This window comes from Scyliorhinus torazame, chromosome 12 (assembly GCF_047496885.1).
Source record: "Scyliorhinus torazame isolate Kashiwa2021f chromosome 12, sScyTor2.1, whole genome shotgun sequence".
Classification (NCBI taxonomy): Eukaryota; Metazoa; Chordata; class Chondrichthyes; order Carcharhiniformes; family Scyliorhinidae; genus Scyliorhinus; species Scyliorhinus torazame.
Window position 1 is genome coordinate 8,531,891 of NC_092718.1, and position 8,182 is coordinate 8,540,072.

Consider the following 8,182-nt stretch of genomic DNA (forward strand, 5'->3'; position numbering starts at 1 on the left):
CTTCGAACAGGCGCTGACCTGTGTGCGACCACTCACTCCATGGCCACCAACGGAAGTCTTGATTCTATGCGGAATATTCAGGACCATCACCCAGTCTTGTCACGCATCATTCTGGGATCAGTAAGATGTCTTACAACACCAGGTTAAAGTCCAACAGGTTTGTTTCAATGTCACTAGCTTTCGGAGCGCTGCTCCTTCCTCAGGTGAATGAAGAGGTATGTTCCAGAAACATATATATAGACAGATTCAAAGATGCCAGACAATGCTTGGAATGCGAGCATTAGCAGGTGATTAAATCTTTACAGATCCAGAGATGGGGTAACCCCAGGTTAAAGAGGTGTGAATTGTGTCAAGCCAGGACAGTTGGTAAGATTTCGCAGGCCAGATGGTGGGGGATGAATGTAATGCGACATGAATCCCAGGTCCCAGTTGAGGCCGCACTCGTGTGCTAGTGACATCGAAACAAACCTGTTGGACTTTAACCTGGTGTTGTAAAACTTCTTACTGTGCTCACCCCAGTCCAACGTCGGCATCTCCACATCATTCTGGGAGATCACCTTGACATCCGGCTGAAAGATTCAGTGGCTGTAAGTGTCACAGGCTGTTGATACCTTTTTGCCTTCCCATCTCTCCCCCTCCCCCCACCATCTTCACCACCCCCCTCATCTCTCCGCATTTAAGCTCCTCCTACAGCAGATTACAAACAAACAAAGAACAAAGAAATGTACAGCACAGGAACAGGCCCTTCGGCCCTCCAAGCCCGTGCCGACCATACTGCCCGACTAAACTACAATCTTCTACACTTCCTGGGTCCGTATCCTTCTATTCCCATCCTCTTCATATATTTGTCAAGATGCCCCTTAAATGTCCCTATCGTCCCTGCCTCCACTACCTCCTCCGGTAGTGAGTTCCAGGCACCCACTACCCTCTGCGTAAAAAACTTGCCTCATACATCTACTCTAAACCTTGCCCCTCTCACCTTAAACCTCTGCCCCCTAGTAATTGACCCCTCTACCCCGGGGAAAAGCCTCTGACTATCCACTCTGTCTATGCCCCTCATAATTTTGTATACCTCTATCAGGTCGCCCCTCAACCTCCTTCGTTCCAGTGAGATTACACGATGATGAATCCAGGGTGGGCAGAAGTAAAGCTGGTGGGAGTCCTGCCTAAATTTCCTGCCAGTGGGTCTTCCGCCCCCTCATTGGGGAGGGCCACCCTCAGAAGCAACAGGCAAAACTGAATGGGTAGCTGCTCCAGCAGTGCCAAGAGCTCAATAGTTGCCGCTGCCAGGACTGCAACCAGTCTCGAGGAAGGCCCAACTGATCCCAGAGTGCGGTTAGTCATTGGGCAAGGAGGGTTCAGCCAGTGTAGGACCGGATGGTGTGTTATGCTAGGCAGGCAGCACCTTTAGGTATCTACAGGTAAGGGCGTTTGCCAGGCGGCGAGTGATGGAATTCCCGCTGCTGCCGCCACGCACGGTACAGGACAGGGTGCTCTCAGGGGTATGGGTTGGAGAGGGGAAGATCTCGGCAACGTACCAGGTGATGCAGGAGGAGGAGGAGGCCTCGGTGTAGGAGCTCAAAGGTAAGTGGAAGGAGGAGATCGAGGAGGGGACGTGGGCAGATGCCCTAGGGAGGGTGAACTCTTCCTCTTCGTGCGCGAGGCTCCGCCTCATACAGGTTAAGGTGCTGCACAGGGCACACATGACCGGGACAAGGATGAGTCGGTTTTTTGGGGGTGAGGACAGGTGTGCTAGGTGCTCAGGGAGCCCAGCAAACCACACCCATATGTTCTGGGCATGCCCTGCGCTGGAGGAATTTTGGAAGGGCGTAGCGAGGACGGTGTCGACAGTGGTAGGATCCAGGGTCAAACCGGGCTGGGGGCTCGCAATATTTGGGGTTGCAGGGGAGCCGGGAGTGCAGGAGGTGAAAGAGGCCGGTATTCTGGCCTTTGCGTTCCTGGTAGCCCGGCGTAGGATCCTTCTTCAGTGGATAGGTTAGGTAAATGGGCTAGGGTCTGGCAGATGGAATTCAATGTTGCCAAGTGTGAGGCTATCCATTTTGGGAGGAATAACAGCAGAATGGATTATTATTTAAACGGTAAGATGTTAAAACATGCTGCTGTGCAGAGGGACCTGGGTGTGCTGGTGCACGAGTTGCAAAAAGTTGGTGTGCAGGTGCAACAGGTGATTAAGAAGGCTAATCGAGTTTTGTCTTTCATTGCTAGAGGGATGGATTTCAAGACTAGGGAGGTTATGCTGCAATTGTATAAGGTGTTGGTGAGGCCACATCTGGAGCATTGTGTTCAGTTTTGGTCTCCTTACCTGAGAAAGGACATATTGACACTGGAGGGAGTGCAGAGGAGATTCACTAGGTTGATCCCAGAGTTGAGGGGATTAGATTATGATGAGAGGTTGAGTAGACTGGGACTGTACTCATTGGAGTTTAGAAGGATGCGGGGGGATCTTATTGAAACATATAAAATTATGAAGGGAATAGATAGGATAGATGCGGGCAGGTTGTTTCCACTGGTCGGGGAAAGCAGAACTAGGGGGCATAGCCTCAAAATAAGGGGAAGTAGATTTAGGACCGAGTTTAGGAGGAACTTCTTCACTCAAAGGGTTGTGAATCTCTGGAATTCCTTGCCCAGTGAAGCAGTTGAGGCTCCTTCTTTAAACGTTTTTAAGAAAAAGATAGATACCTTTCTAAAGAATAAAGGGATTCGGGGATATGGTGTACGGGCCGGAGAGTGGAGCTAAGTCCACAAAGATCAGCCATGATCTCATTGAATGGTGGAGCAGGCTCGAGGGGCCAGATGGCCTACTCCTGTTCCTAGTTCTTATGTTCTTATGAAAGATGCGAGGCCCCCAAGCATGGAATCCTGGATCACAGTATAAAAGTGATCCCCTACAGTGCAGACTTTGTTTGCACTGAGTGCTGAATTTGGTGCATTTGAGTGCTATAGTAAGAGTTTGGTGATCGAGGGAGTTAGGTGAGGAGGGAGTAAGGTGCTCCTTTCATTTTGTTTCCGACATTTCCGCAAAGAGTGAGAAGAGAGCCAGGGGTTTACAGAAAGTGTAGCTGACTGGGAGCAGAGTCGGAGGGCGGAGATCTAGTTAGTCCACAGGGCAGCTATATTCTGTCAGGTAAGAGGGGATGGAGGCTAGGCCAGTTGCCTGCTCCTCCTGTAGGATGTGGGTGGTGAGGGATACCACCGGTGTCCCCGCTGACTATACCTGCGGGAAGTGCACCCAACTTCAGCTCCTCAAAGACCGTGTTAGGGAACTGGAGCTGAAGCTGGATGAACTTCGGATTATCCGGGAGGCAGAGGGGGTGATTGAGAAGAGTTACAGGGAGGTAACCACACCCAAGGTACAGGACAAGAATAGCTGGGTAACAGTCAGGGGGAAAAAACAAACAGGCAGACAGTGCAGGGATCCCTCGTGGCCATTCCCCTTCAAAACAAATATACCGTTTTGGATGCTGTTGGGGGGGATGACCTACTGGGGAAAGCCCTAGCGGCCAGGGAAGGGGGGAGAATAGAAAAGCAATAGTTGTAGGAGATTCAATGGTTAGGGGAATAGATAGGAGATTCTGTGGTTGCGAGCGAGACTCCCGGAAGGTATGTTGCTTCCCGGGTGCCAGGGCCAGGGATGTCTCGGATCGTGTCTTCAGGATCCTTAAGGGGGATGGTGAGCAGCCAGAAGTCGTGGTGCACATTGGTACCAACGACATAGGTAGGAAAAGGGGTGTGGAGGTAATAAACAAGTTTAGGGAGTTAGGCTGGAAGTTAAAAGCCAGGACAGCCAGAGTTGTCATCTCTGGTTTGTTGCCGGTGCCACGTGAAAGCGAGGTTAGGAATAGGGAGAGAGTGCAGCTGAACACGTGGCTGCAGGAATGGTGTAGGAGGGAGGGCATCAGGTATTTGGATAATTTGAGCGCATTCTGGGGAAGGTGGGACCTGTACAAGCAGGACGGGTTGCATCTGAACCAGAGGGGCACCAATATCCTGGGAGGGAGGTTTTCTAGTACTCTTCGGGAGGGTTTAAATTAATTTGGCAGGGGAATGGGAACCGGATTTGTAGTCCAGCAACTAAGGTAGCCGATATTCAGGACGCCAAAGCGTGTAATGAGGCAGTGGGGAAGGGAACACTGACAAAGGAGAGTACTTGCAGGCACGGAGATGGGTTGAAGTGTGTATACTTCAACGCAAGAAGCATCAGGAATAAGGTGGGTGAACCTAAGGCATGGATCAGTACTTGGGGACTACGATGTGGTGGCCATCACGGAAACTTGGATAGAAGAGGGGCAGAAATGGTTGTTGGAGGTCCCTGGTTATAGATGTTTCAATAAGATTGGGGAGGGTGGTAAAAGAGGTGGGGGGGGGGGGTGTGGCATTGTTAATTAGAGATAGTATAACAGCTGCAGAAAGGCAGTTCGAGGAGTATCACCCTATTGAGGTAGTATGGGTTGAAGTCAGAAATAGGAAAGGAGCAGTCACCTTGTTAGGAGTTTTCTATAGGCCCCCCAATAGTAGCAGAGATGTGGAGGAACAGATTTTGGAAAGATGCAGAAGTCACAGGGTAGTAGTCATGGGTGACTTTAACTTCCCAAATATTGAGTGGAAACTCTTTAGATCAAATAGCTTGCATGGGGTGGTGTTTGTGCAGTGTGTCCAGGAAGCTTTTCTAACACAGTATATAGATTGTCCGACCAGAGGAGGGGCAATATTGGATTTAGTACTCGGTAATGAACCAGGGCAAGTGATAGATTTGTTAGTGGGGGAGCATTTTGGAGATAGTGACCACAATTCTGTGACTTTCACTTTAGTAATGGAGAGGGATAGGTGCTTGCAACAGGGCAAGGTTTACAATTGGGGGAAGGGTAAATACGATGTTGTCAGACAAGAATTGAAGTGCATAAGTTGGGAACATAGGCTGTCAGGGAAGGGCACAAGTGAAATGTGGAACTTGTTCAAGGAACAGGTACTACGTGTCCTTGATATGTATGTCCCTGTCAGGCAGGGAAGAGATGGTCGAGTGAGGGAACCATGGTTGACAAGAGAGGTTGAATGTCTTGTTAAGAGGAAAAAGGAGACTTATGTAAGACTGAGGAAACAAGGTTCAGACAGGGCATTGGAGGGATACAAGATAGCCAGGAGGGAACTGAAGAAAGGGATTAGGAGAGCTAAGAGAGGGCATGAACAATCTTTGGCGGGTAGGATCAAGGTAAACCCCAAGGCCTTTTACACATATGAGAGAAATATGAGAATGACTAGAGCGAGGGTAGGTCCGATCAAGGACAGTAGCGGGAGATTGTATATTGAGTCTGAAGAGATAGGAGAGGTCTTGAACGAGTACTTTTCTTCTTTATTTAAAAATGAGAGGGGCGATATTGTTGGAGAGGCCAGTGTGAAACGGATTGGTAAGCTCGAGGAAATACTTGTTAGGAAGGAAGATGTGTTGGGCATTTTGAAAAACTTGAGGATAGACAAGTCCCCCGGGCCTGACGGGGATATATCCAAGGATTCTATGGGAAGCAAGAGATGAAATTGCAGAGCCGTTGGCAATGATCTTTTCGTCCTCACTATCAACAGGGGTGGTGCCAGGGGATTGGAGAGTGGCGAATGTCGTGCCCCTGTTCAAAAAAGGGACTAGGGATAACCCTGGGAATTACAGGCCAGTTAGTCTTACTTCGGTGGTAGGCAAAGTAATGGAAAGGGTACTGAAGGATAGGATATCTGAGCATCTGGAAAGACACTGCTTGATTAGGGATAGTCAGCGTGGATTTGTGAGGGGTAGGTCTTGTCTTACAAGTCTTATTGAATTCTTTGAGGAGGTGACCAAGCATGTGGATGAAGGTAAAGCAGTGGATGTAGTATACATGGATTTTAGTAAGGCATTTGATAAGGTTCCCCATGGTAGGCTTCTGCAGAAAGTAAGGAGGCATGGGATAGTGGGAAATTTGGCCAGTTGGATAATGAACTGGCTAACCGATAGAAGTCAGAGAGTGGTGGTGGATGGAAAATATTTAGCCTGTATCCCAGTTACCAGTGGCGTACCGCAGGAATCAGTTCTGGGTCCTCTGCTGTTTGTGATTTTCATTAATGACTTGGATGAGGGAGTTGAAGGGTGGGTCAGTAAATTTGCAGACGATACGAAGATTGGTGGAGTTGTGGATAGTAAGGAGGGCTGTTGTCGGCTGCAAAGAGACATAGATAGGATGCAGAGCTGGGCTGAGAAGTGGCAGATGGAGTTTAACCCTGAAAAGTGTGAGGTTGTCCATTTTGGAAGGACAAATATGAATGCGGAATACAGGGTTAACGGTAGAGTTCTTGGCAATGTGGAGGAGCAGAGAGATCTTGCGGTCTATGTTCATAGATCTTTGAAAGTTGCCACTCAAGTGGATAGAGCTGTGAAGAAGGCCTATGGTGTGCTCGCGTTCATTAACAGAGGGATTGAATTTAAGAGCTGTGAGGTGATGATGCAGCTGTACAAAACTTTGGTAAGGCCACATTTGGAGTACTGTGTACAGTTCTGGTCGCCTCATTTTAGGAAGGATGTGGAAGCTTTGGAAAAGGTGCAAAGGAGATTTACCAGGATGTTGCCTGGGATGGGGAGTAGGTCTTACGAGGAAAGGTTGAGGGTGCTAGGCCTTTTCTCATTAGAACGGAGAAGGATGAGGGGCAACTTGATAGAGTTTTATAAGATGATCAGGGGAATAGATAGAGTAGACAGTCAGAGACTTTTTCCCCGGGTGGAACAAACCATTACAAGGGGACATAAATTTAAGGTGAAAGGTGGAAGATATAGGAGGGATATCAGAGGTAGGTTCTTTACCCAGAGAGTAGTGGGGGCATGGAATGCACTGCCTGTGGAAGTAGTTGAGTCGGAAACATTAGGGACCTTCAAGCAGCTGTTGGATAGGTACATGGATTACAGTAAAATGATATAGTGTAGATTTATTTGTTCTTAAGGACAGCACGGTAGCATTGTGGATAGGACAATTGCTTCACAGCTCCAGGGTCCAAGGTTCGATTCCGACTTGGGTCATTGTCTGTGCTGAGTCTGCATATCCTCCCCGTGTCTGCGTGGGTTTCCTCCGGGTGCTCCGGTTTCCTCCCACAGACCAAAGATGTGCAGGTTAGGTGGATTGGCCATGATAAATTGCCCTTAGTGTCCAAAATTGCACTTGGTGTTGGGTGGAGGTGTTGAGTTTGGGTAGGGTGCTCTTTCCAAGAGCCGGTGCAGACTCAAAGGGCCGAATGGCCTCCTTCTGCACTGTAAATTCAATGATAACCTATGATTAATCTAGGACAAAGGTTCGGCACAACATTGTGGGCCGAAGGGCCTGTTCTGTGCTGTATTTTCTATGTTCTATGTAACGATATGGCGGGGTTTATTAAATTGGATAGTGTGAAATTTGCCTTAAGGGGACTGTGCAAGGGTTTTTCAGGCAGTGGCAACCGTTCTTAGACTTCCTTGCAGAATGGTAGACAACAGTCAGCAGCAGCAGCAACCCGAGGGGTACTCTCCAATCTGCTTCCCTCCTGTTTATCAGAGTATTCCAGGTCACAATACTTTGGGATGGTTTTTGGAGTGAGTTTAACTTCCTAAAGGTCTAGGACACACTTTCCATGAACCTTTGCATGAATGCAGTGGATATGTTGTGTGTGGGCCTGAGGTGTATAGAAGATGTTAATGAATACAGAGGCTGTTAATGAGTATGGAGGATGTTAACATAGAACATAGAAAATACAGCACAGAACAGGCCCTTCGGCCCACGATGTTGTGCCGAACCTTTGTCCTAGATTAATCATAGATTATCATTGAATTTACAGTGCAGAAGGAGGCCATTCGGCCCCCCGAGTCTGTACCAGCTCTTGGAAAGAGCACCGTACCCAAACTCAACACCTCCACCCAACACCAAGGGCAATTTGGAAGTAAGATGTTATTGATATAGAGGATGTTAATGAGATTCAAATGAATATAGAGTATGTTAATGAGATTCTAATGAGTATAGATGATGTTAATGAGATGTTAATACGTATATATGTTGATATGTTAATGCACAGAGGACATTAATGAGACATTAATGTGTACAGAGGATGTTAATGAGATGTTAATACATATAAACTATATTAATGAGGTGTCAGAGATGTTAATGGATATTGAGGACGTTAA